The following is a 12,180-nucleotide window of genomic DNA, read 5'->3' on the forward strand; positions in this document are numbered from 1 at the left end:
AACTCCTGCACACAAACTGAAATGAAGCAATATAACATTTGCTGCTACATACAAAGAGAAAGAGAGAGAATGCTTTATAAGTATTCACTCTCTTCTCAGATTCCAGAGAATAAGAAGCCAGTTTCCACTCTCGCTGCATTCGTCCTATAATCAGCATGACATCTTTCTCTATAGGGATAATTGCTGGTTAGCTACTTGTGACGCATAGCTTTTCATTTCTATTTATATGAAGTTAGATATGTGTATATGTTAGCTGAATAAAGTGTATATATTAAAACTATCGCTTTGTTTTTCAACTTTCTGGCGTCACATAACGGGGTCAATCTTATTGTTATTCTAACTTAAGTTTTGATTTACCCACACCAATATTCAAATCCTCATTACACAAACAACCCCTGCAACATTTTATTGATTTAAATATCGATCTGACTTAAATAATTATGATATCAAATGTCATTATGACTCAAAATCTAATTGTTTTATTTTTCCAATATTCCTTTCTTGTTGTTATCGAAATATTTCCTCTGATTATATCTCACTCCATAATATCTACATTTCTATAACAATAATGACAATAATGATAATCTCCTTGCTCCCGTGACTCGACGATGCACAGAAGTCCCAAAATACAAAAAGGGTTTTAAGGGGCATGAAATTAGAACACTCACTCATTTGACCATTAAAATATTTCAGAATTGCACTAAATTTTAATCCATCGTCATTACACAAATGACACAAGATTCCCTAAATTTCAATTTCTTCTTAAGCCTTAAATTTTCTAGAATAAGAATTATGTAATGGCTTTTGATCCAAATTGGACTAAAGATTATATATGTAAGGTTTAATAACATTAAATCTTTATTTTAATTTCCATAAAGAAACATAAAAACGGTGCAAAACTATTCAGAGGATTCATTTTATGCGTCCTGGGACCTGTATTCCTCTATCATATTTAGTTAAACATTCGTTTTATATGCTGGCACTTATTTTTATAAATTGACTCCCAACTAATTAAACCTTTCTTCGTTTTTTTCTCAATTGTATACTTATTACTTCCTCCCTCCTTACTCTATGAACTGACCATGTTACTTCAACTGTTCTACGTTTACAAACCAAAGGGCCCTTATCTATTCTTTCAACACGGCCAGATCATCAAAGTGTATTCTTCTGCGCATCTCTTTTTATACTGTTTAGATTTAACTCCCCTCTGATGTCATTAGATCTAAAAGTAATTTCAATCGTGGAGGCATCGCTTGACTCAGTTTTGTATTTCATATAGACATAGCACCACTGATGCAGTGTTGTTGCAAGAGAAAGCACAGAGAAGTGCAACATCAGCATTCATCTATGACATGTATGTCAGTATCATTTCTCAGCGAGCACCTGTCATAATATGGAAAGATCAAAAATCTCTTGGCATCAACAATTAAAAGTGTCATTTTTTTTTAAACTGATCTGTTAGACAATAAAATAGACAGTCCAATCAATCACAAATACGTCCTGTACATATCGGAAGTCCTTTTACTTACATTTTATCCTTTATTTTTTATAAATAATTTCACGTTATTTTTTACTTGTTAATCTAGAAAGACTAGGTGTTGTGTTATTATCACTAAATTGTTTTTATTTAGTTGTAACGGGCCATATAAATATATGTATGTGCGTTGTGTTTGTATAACGGACTGTTGTTCTCCTGCCTAAATGTGACTTGTCTAGCTTTGTTGGTACGTGCTTGCATGTCAACATATATACGTGTACACATGACGACATACCTGTTTCTTCTGCTGGTCGCTTCTAGGGGAATCGCAAACCGTCTTTGGGGTAGCTGAAACCTTCTGGAACAACGACACTTCAAGACAGGGGCCCAAGATGAATGTGTGGTTTATATGTATTCTTTATTGACTCCCAGGAATCCTGTCAGTAAAAATGGAGTGACCGATGATCTTTGGCTTGGAGTTTCTTCTCTATTTCCATCCTGAGACTGTCTCCCTCATGGGGAGACCCGTTTTAGCCCATCCGTCTCCCTCAGTTCCAACTCACTAAACTTTACTCAATTTATTCAAACCGGAACACCTGACACGTCACGTCCGGTCCCCATTCAGATACTTCCGGTGCAAACTGACCGGTTACAAAGTTTTATACATGTCAAAACATGTACCATTCAAATCTTTGTAGTCCACTCATCACTAGATAGATAGATAATTATATAAACAGATAGATAGATAGATAGATAGATAAACCGATAAAAGACAATTCAATGCTTCTACACGGCTATAATCTAACATAGAAACTTAGTACAATTGTAAATTGTTACAAAGGTAAGGGAAGGGGTTCTAGACAAAAGTAATGGCCAGAGATAAATTAGTTAAAAGTCAATTTTTCAAAGCAGTTCAACACATAACGGCATGTAAAACGGGCATAATGATGATGATGGTGATGATGATGATTTTTATGCAAATTTGATTTCAATTACACCATTCTTTAGCATTTTATAAGCAAACATTTAAAGTATAAATACTTGTCAAAACACAAGAAAAAGTTTATTTTCAATTCTTTTTCTTCATTCTTCTGTTCATTTATTCGTTTAAGTTGTATTAAGTTGTATTGATTAAAATGATTTTTATATTTATGAAACATTCCATTCATGTTTACTAGGAAACCCCATTCATCATTCATTGTTTACTATGGAATTCCGTTCATGTTTACTTATGAATCCCATTCATCATTCATTGTTTACTATGGAATTCTGTTCATGTTTACTTATGAATCCCATTCATGCTTACTAGAGAATCCCATTCATGTTTGCTAGGGAATATCCTTATTTAAACTACACTATCACCTTATTAATTAGGTTAAATATTAAGTCGATTAGTGTAGCTTAAACAAAGGGACCCCCTCGTCAACGAGAGAGGCAGCACTTTACGGAGGTTGGGGTGTAGATAAAATGAACATATGTAAAATAAAAAGTATTCAAACAAAATGTTGATACTAATAGAATACAAAATGTAGGATAAACAACGGGATTCCTCGGTCAATATTTGAACTAGAGAAATGCAACAAAACACCAAATAATAATTCAAATAAAAAGTTGATAAAGATTTTCTATTATGAGTCCTTGGGGGAATTTCCCATTCAGCAGGTGAACAAGCAAATAATAAATTTAGCAACTTTTAAGAAAAATAAAATGACATATTGTACAAGAGTAAGTCTACACAATTAATCGTTTTGTTTGGCTTCAATAATGGGATTCCTCAGTCCACACTTGAATAGTGATAGGAGGCGGACAGATTATTTCATGTTTAAAAAAGAAATTAAATATTTGTAGTGTCGATTTTCGTAAAAAGGGTTCCCCAGGCAGAACTCCGTGAACCAGAGAAGAGTAGACAATCACTTGTTTACTCTATTCCTCCTTAACTATGACTGAGGATTGTAGGTGAAATTTGAACATTCCCTGATTTGACTGGTATCATGTTGCTTTGACTTGATCTTCTGTAATACCATATATAAATAACTACTTCTATTTAATTTGTTTATTGTATTTTAATAATCGAGTACTCTGTTAGATTTCTTTTTACCAATTTTACTAAGATATATATGTATATACACACACACACACACACACACACACATATATATATATATATATATATATATATATATATATATATATATATATATATATATATATATATATATATATACCCCAGGCTTTTATATCAGTGTTCCTTCTCCTAAATGCAGGTTTTAATGAAGATTAAGGATTAAACAGGCTTTAATGAAGACTTTAATGAAGACTAAGAATTAAACAGGCTCCTAATCTGGAAATGTTTATGTCCTGGCATAGTACATACAGCGCCTAGCATTCCCAAATGGTCATCCATGTGGTACTAAGCAGGCTCATCGTTTTTTTTGTTTTGTTTTTTTTTGTTTGTTTGTTTTTTTACAAAGAAGTTACCACTTATCAAGGCTTGGAGGCCACTCGAGGATAAGGTTTCATGAGTGTACGGTAGTCAATGGAAAAATATCATAGTAATCGTTAGTAGTGGAAATTCAATAAATTGGATTACTTAAGGGGTGGCTCATCAAGAATTTGTTCACATTGGACTTGAAGACGACCATATTGTAGTCAGTTGGAAAGCAGGAAAACGGGGCAGACTTTCATAGGCGTGCAGTTCTAAGAAAGAAACTTTGTTCATGGAATCTACGTTCAGGTTTAGGCACAGATAAAGTTAGGGGGAAATTATTGATAGGTGATATGGTGAGGACTGGTGATTCAAAGTGATTATGCCGTATACATATCATATATTAAACTGATGCAGCATGCCAATTATTTTCATTTAATTTCTTTATATTTATGTTAAACAATCTCATTGAAATCAGAGGGAAAAATCTTCCCTGGTTGAATTTCAAAAACCCCTTTTATTTTTAAAGTGGTGCCAAACTGTTCTTTTTTTTTAAATAAATTTTCCGTCATTGGATGGGTATTCTTCTAGTATATTTATATGGATGTTTTTAATTCATGAAGTTTTTTTTTCTTTCTGTCAATATTTAATTATAGGATGGGATCTGTAATTAGTACAAAGATTTTCTTCCTATAAAATGGCTACCTAACTATTCTGCCATGCAAGGTGACCAAATGAGTAATACAAGTCGATCAATAAGTAGACAAAAGCTGAAAGGCATTTTGAAAAGAGAACTCATAAAAAACATTTTTCTGTAAAGTTGCCAGATGTTACCACTATTGCTGTCTTTAAAAATGTTCTTGCTGATATTAATGAAATTAAAGGCCAAATAAAAATAAATAACGAGTTTGAAATTAGAATTAACTGGAAAACATTAAAATAACAAACTCGATTCTTTACTAATTTTTTTTTAAAGAATGAATCTATTAAAAGACAAGAACAGACTGCCTTTCCTTTTTCTGCACAAACATACACATATGTGAAATGCTTGGAATAAATTACAAAACTTTCTTGCAAAAATAATAAACACTTGAAAAGTTAGCTGATTGGTTAAAGCCAAGATTTGGCAACTGAAAGTATAAATGTAGGCAGATTTGGATGTGCATGTGTGAAAATAATATTAAGAATAAGTTCTTCACAGGCTTAAAATTAAGCAGAAGATGAAAAATTCCATTTAGGAGTTCCTGTTTGGACAAGATACAAAATAGACTTGGAAATTTGGTAGGCGATGTGAGTCTATGTTATGTCGTTATTTTCATTGCAGATGCTGGACTGAGCTACACTCTATGCCCCCGGTAACGGTGTGCAGATGCATGTATGTCAGCAGCAGCTGTACAACAGCCAATGTATGCAAATGACCGAGCTGTATGCAGCGAGGAAGAAGGAAAGAAAAAGATTATAAAAAAGAAAAGCATGGTCGAAGAAGGAGAGAAATAGACATGTTATACATGTGAACCAAGAGCGTCAAGGAAAGACGTGTCTTAAATATAGCTGGACAAAGACAGAGTACCACATGTTCAACACGGCAGAGTCTTGTTAAGCACACTGAAGTGCAAGACTTTTGAACAAAAGACAAGGCGTTATTCTGGAAGTACTCGTAAATAAATGTCTGTTGTTTACATTGAAAAAAAAAGTAATTCAAACTCTTTCCTTGTCTTTGTTTTCTTGCGACTGTCTGCATACAACGTGTGGGTCCCAAATGTTGATATGTAACAATTATGTTACACACACCCTATAAAAAATTCATAACAAACACTCGTCTAGCTACAACTACTACCAGCAATTTCCTTTACTCTCCATCTGTGCCTGAAACTAAAAGGAAATTCTATGAGCAGAGCTTTTTTCCCAGAACTGTTCATCTGCGGAACGCAATGCTGGAGAGCTGTTTCTCAGCTGACTGTAACAACTGGGTCTTCATAAACATTAACTCTGTAGTATAAAAATAAGTTAAACGTTTAGAATTAAGACTATGTGACGTGACATGTTGTCATGGGAAGAAGTATGTGTCAGAAAAGCTTAAAACTTCTTGTCTCTGAGATTTTGTCAACTAGATTGGATGTGAGTATCAAGGCCTTTTCCATCCTACAAAGATTGAAAGGGAAAGATACAGTTCATTTTGATGTTTGTATTACTTGTTTATATTACTGTAAGAAGTAAACCATATCCCAGAGCAAATAATGGAGTCTTGTTGTTCTTCTTAATTGCTTCTATTACTTTGGCCCCAAATTGAAGGAAGAAGAAACGATCAGCATCTATACAGCTGCCATATCACCACTACAACCATCTTTAAAATTTGACATTACAAACTACTACTAGATAAACGAACAGCTGTTTCTGTTGATGAAAATAATGATGAAAATCGTTGAGGATCAAAGAAGTTTCTATGCTATAGAAAGTTTTATTAGTACTTCATTACACTACAGCAATAGGGACATACCTCCTGCTCCCCTTCTATAATATGGAGGAAGCAGGGCACGAGAGGGTTGCTTTTTGTAAAAACCAATATGTTAATTTTTTTGATAGCACCAAAACCGAAAAAAAAATCATCCAATTTCATCTTTTTTTTTTTACTTGGAGTTATCGCTGATGAAGGCTCAGAGGCCAATCTAAGATAAGGGTCAATGAGTGTTAGGTAGATGATGAGACAACGTCATGATGATCAATAATGATGGGTTGAATTATATAAGAGGATGGTTCAACAAAAATTGTTTATATAAGTCTTAAAAAGGACTATGTTATAGTCAGCTGGGAAGCACTCTCACGATATTTTGTGCCACAGGGGGACATTTTGAGGAAAGAAACGTTGTTCATGAAATTTTTGTTTAGCTTTAGGCACAGATAGAGAGTGATAGTTGTATTAGCGAGACGGGTGTTTTATGGGAGGAGTTTTAATGATATGCTGTTGTTGAAACATCATTTACTCAGATCAGGTTTGAGCTTCTTCCTGGCTTGCACCACATTTTGAAACATAGCAACTCATGCACGGCGGTCCTGAGCAGGGTCACATGAGATGGCTAACCAATCGTGATTCCACTGCCAAAGACAACCAATTGTGAGAGCTCAAGCCGATTGATGGTGTTTTTCTGTTTTGCAAGGGAGTCAAAGGCCACTCGAGGATAAGTGCTAATAAGTGTACAGTTCGTCATCGGGAAGTAATTGTTAGTAATAGGAATTTGGTATAATGTGATTCTTGAAGGGGGACAGCTCGGGAAGAACTTGTTTACATTGGACTTAAAGACGACTGTATTGTAGTTAGCTGGAAAGTAGCCCCGCGGAACCAAGTTCTACAGGTGGGTAGCTCTAGGAAAGGAGATTTGTTCATGGAATTCACATTTAGATTTAGGCATAGATAGAGAGTGGGGGAAATTGTTGATAGTGATTGTAGCTAAAGGAGTCTTCTTTGTGAAAGTTTGGCAATGGGGTACCATAGATCAGCATCTCTGAAGCTGCCATATATCACCACTACGACCATCTTTAAAATTTGACATTACAAACTATTTCAGACAAGCACTTACCATGAAAATAACAATAGAGCAGATACAGGCTTGTAATGTCTTGTCTGTGGGAAAGAGGTTGCAGAGAAGTTAAAATGGCATTAACTACCAAGTTTTGAATCCGATTTTGAACTCTGTCAGAGAAGGACAGTGTTTCTGAGCAACTCCTGCCCAGATGTGCCAACGTTACTCCATCCTAGGATGTACTTGGCTCTTATACAAGTAGAGGATTGCATCGACAGTGAGATATCTACTGGAGTGGTATAATGATTAAACCATTTTTCTGGTGACTGTGGCAACAAATGTGATGTATATGCTCCATTTCAGATCAGGAATGAAGGTCCTACCCAAAAGCTTGTCAAAACATGGTGCTTCTCCAAGACGATAGCCATTCACTTCAACTGGGGCCAGATGGGGGTCAGAGCGTTGATAATGGAAAGAGAGAATCTTAGTTTTAGATGTATTAAAATTAACCAGCCACCTTTTTCCTCACTGCATCATGCACTCAAGATCAGAAGAGAGAATCAGAGAGAGACCTTAGTCATTTCAAGCGTTTGAAGTGTTGCCACAGATGGTAGTGTTGTTTGCATAAATGTCTAAAAATAAATTAAGATTCTGATTTGGGAGATCATTGATGAAAATCAGGAAGAGAATTGGAGCCAGGATGGAAGCCTGAGGGATACCAGCATTGATACATGAACTTCTGATTTCTATCAACTACTAATCTTATGAACCTATCAGAAAGAAATGATTTAATAATTGAGAAGACATTTTCAGCTATTCTGTGAAGTAGATCTTTATACCATACCCTATCAAAAGTCTTTGGTATGTCAAGAGCAATTGCTCTAGAAACGAAGCCTTCATAATGTTGTATGATAGCACATCAGCTGTAGATCTAGCAGAACAGAAACCATATTGCATGACACCGGGAAGGTTATTTTTGCTGAGGTGGTTTACCGCTTCTCTATTTATCATAGATTCTAGCAACTTACTCATGACGCACAGGAGGCTGATTGGTCCATACTGAGAGGAAAATGACCGATCTCCTGAATTATTATATATTGAGAAGACTGATGAGGTTTTCCAAAGTGCTGTGAAGAATTTTTCCTTAAGACAACATTGAAACAGCTTTGTAAGTATGGGAGCTAGTTCTGGTTGGAGCTTTTTGAGCACTATAATTGAAATGCCGACATAATAAGTTACTTTACCGGTGTTAAGGCTTTTGATAAGCTTGGCAACATCATGAGCAGATATTTGTATGTCACACAGCGTATTTTCAGTCACCGAAAGAAATACAAGGGGGTAGGCAGCCCTGATTGCAAAGAATAGAATTTGCTGCAAAGTTCTTTGCAAAAAGTTAAGCTTCGTTAAGGTTACATCAGGTTCATTGATGATGGTTGGGATAGAGGACATCTGTTCAGGACGTTGTTTGTTATTCGACAAAATTTGTGGGAACCAAGCTGCTGCTCAGCTACTTTGGATTTGATGGACTGCGTATACAACTCTCTCACGCTTTATAACTCTTTTACTGTAGTTGCTAACAGTCCTAAAAGCGGCTTAGTTTCAGTACATTTATTTAATTGAAAGTAATGGAAAAAGTGGTTTCTGTGCACAATGACAGTGGCACATTCTAGAGAGAACCACGGGTGGTTGTTAGGTTTTTGCTAAAATTTATTGGAAAGCATAAAGCGATCTATATTAACAATTCAGTCAGGTCTGATACTATAGAGGACACTTTTGAACATGGAATGCAATATGATTGAGATAGCATTTTTCTTATACAAACGTTCAAACGCTATTCCAACCAGCCATAGAGCATGATGGAGAGGTATATCAGGGGAATTATTACATTTTGTTTTTATCTTAACTGAGACAACAGATTGATCAGAAGATCCCAGTGGAAGAAGGATGATTATGTTGTATAGTAATTCTAACCCTAACATTTTTATAAGGATAAAAGTTTTCAAATTTATAATCATTACAATTTTCAATGGACGTCTCAGAACTAAATCTTATTGACACACCATTTTCTGTCAGATCAACGCAATATTGAGCCATTTCAGACTGAATGTTGCTGTAAGCAAACATACCATCTAAGTGTATAAATAAATCGCTAGGAATATAACCGGCAACAGACTAACATTATGTCATTGGGATGGTTCTCTAAGTTATTCAGACTAACTAATTAATTATTCACATCGGATAATTTCAGTTTGTGTTAGATTAACACACTTTTTTTATTTCTTTTATTACGTTCCTATTTTACTTGCCTCCCCACTAACAGAATTAGACACAAGGTCGATTTTTAATGTGTAGAAAATCTAGCTATCCAAAATGGAGCACTCTGGATTGGAACAAAAATAAAAATTGTCTCGGTCTAAAAAGATTTCTCCTTAGCTGATCAAGAATAGAACAGGAAGTGAAAAAATAATTATAGTCGCTCCATGGTGTTTTCATCCTTAGAGGCTGGGCCGAAACTGAATAGGTTTGCTCAGTGGGTGACGAACAAGCAAATAAAAGAAAGGAAGAAGGTCTAATTTTTGTGATCCCACAAGAGCAGAGATGAAGTGATGTATTTCCAAAGATTTAGGATCTTCTTGACTCCTTTCTTCTAAGAGCACATCTCTGACCGCAAAACTCCATTCTCCCAAAGATAACATTAAAAGGAGTTAACTCTGTCGTTCCTACATAATATTCAGAAGTGAATATGTGTAACTTAACCATTTAACTATGGGTTATAAATAAAATATGGCGTCTGTATTTTTTCAACTTTTTCAGTTGAACAGTTAAATTTGGTTTTCCGATTCACCTTAATAAGGTGCACAAGATGATGTGGGTGGGCATGTAGGCAGGGACAGTGACATTCAGAGGTCTGGTAATGCTCTGGTGATACTGGGAAGCAACGCCTTCACTGTATACCCAAACATTCAAGTATAAGTCCTAGTGCTGAGAAATATTATGAAAAATAGAGATAGTCTGAATATAATTAGATGACCTCCCTACTATTTAGATGCTCCATAGCCACTATCATCCCTCTCTCTGCATGCCATTGGACAGTGATGAGGGTGCAGTCACAGTGCAATGTGTTTTGATCTATTCTATTGAAGTCGCAAGAACCGACTTTAGAGAATTCTAAGCTCATAGAGGTAACTTTTTAGTAATTGATGCTTGTGACTTTTCCATTTTTTGTGTTTCATGTATACACGTTCACATTGATGCCAGTGAAGGCTGCTTAATCTTGATGCTTGTATTGATTATCAAGTTCTGAAGAATCTCATCCGTTTAGTGTATCTAGTCTATGCCTGTGCTGGGTTTCTAAACCAATATTAGAAGCTAACATCTATTGAATATTTTTCATCCATTTTTTTGTTTTTAAATTATTCTGGTTCATGATAATGATCGATATCAGCTATAAAATAACTGAAATGCTATAGCCCAAAAATTTTCTAGTGTGAGATTTGAAAACAGAACAAAAAGGTCTATCAGCATTGCACTTTTCTTACGTCTCACTTCTGAGGTTTAACAGTGACATTTTAGCCCCTTTTTAGTGTTATTCACGCATTTTTGCAGCGCAAACATTACCATGAATGTGTCCATATCATTGTTAAGTTTGTCTATCACTGGCCACACCTTTACTTTATTTCGCTGTATCACATCATTGGAAGGTCCGAGTCTTTCTTCCAAGTATGGCACAAGCTAACCCTTGTCCATACATACTCGGCGTTCTTGATCATACTCTGATCGAATTTCTGCAACCATTCGATATTCAAATGGCTGCACATGTGGGAAGTTTATTGTCGCCGATCTAAACTGCATCAGTAGGTTAATAGTAATGCCTCCTAGTGCTTTTATCGCATTGATCCTTAATAAATTAATTTTTTTTAATTATTTCTTTTTTCATGTTAAGATTAAATTTATTTTATTTACTTCCTTTTCAGAAGGTTAGACATAAGGTCAAGTGTGGGTGTGATGAAATTATTTTTTGTGGAAAGAACTGGATTCGAACGCGGTACACTCAGATTTTCAGTTCATGTCATTACCACTTGGCTACTTTGAAAGTGGCCACCTGAAATGTTAATCTCGTCCAACACTGACCTTTTAAGGTAATCTTTTAAGTTGAAGTTAATCTAGTCCAACACTGACCTTTTCTCATTTGCACAAAAGAAAGAGGATGTCAGAGTCAATCCTTGATGCATAATAGCGCCTCCAAAAATTTGGGGAGTGTTAAGGAACTAAGAGGTTAGTTTACAACTGCCCTAGGCATGTTAAACTACAGAGTTGGTGGAAGAGCACATATTAAACCAATTTCATCTTTTTTTCCTTGTTGGTTGGTGGTTTAAATAGATTTTAGCACTTTGTATTTCTATTAGAATGAATCATGATTAAATGTAGGCATCACATTTACAAGTGGAATGTGTGGTTTTTTGCACTGAAAAGAGAACACATTACATCATTTGGATTTTTGTTACATTTCGCTTCTTTTCTTTTTTTTTATGGTTTGAGAACTCACGAAAAATAAACCTGTTTCACTATGAACGTCTATTGTGTTTTGTTAGTCATTTATTCAGGTTAACTGAAAGGAATAAAGTTTGTTCAGTAGATGGAAGGAAGTCATTCACTGCAGGTTCAGTCTAAAACTGTTACAACACAAGCGACTTTTTAACGTTATCACTAAATAATAATTCAATTGCTCCCCATAAAAGTAGGGATTAAACTAAATAAAA

The 12,180-nt window shown here is 35.1% G+C and overlaps 1 long non-coding RNA gene across 2 annotated transcripts in view; it reads left to right on the plus strand.

The window, feature by feature from the left end:
- Positions 1-12,180, plus strand: part of LOC145257482 (uncharacterized) — a 243,982-nt gene that overhangs the window by 62,608 nt on the left and 169,194 nt on the right. The window contains exon 3 of one of the 2 annotated variants that reach the window (XR_013864018.1): positions 5,227-6,019. The exons of the other annotated variant lie outside the window; for it this stretch is intronic. This is a non-coding gene — a long non-coding RNA (uncharacterized LOC145257482). Of the gene's footprint in view, positions 1-5,226; positions 6,020-12,180 lie in introns of those variants that run through there. 2 annotated transcript variants of the gene reach the window in all.

This window comes from Euprymna scolopes, chromosome 3 (assembly GCF_053919585.1).
Source record: "Euprymna scolopes isolate OS-2025 chromosome 3, ASM5391958v1, whole genome shotgun sequence".
NCBI lineage: Eukaryota > Metazoa > Mollusca > Cephalopoda > Sepiida > Sepiolidae > Euprymna > Euprymna scolopes.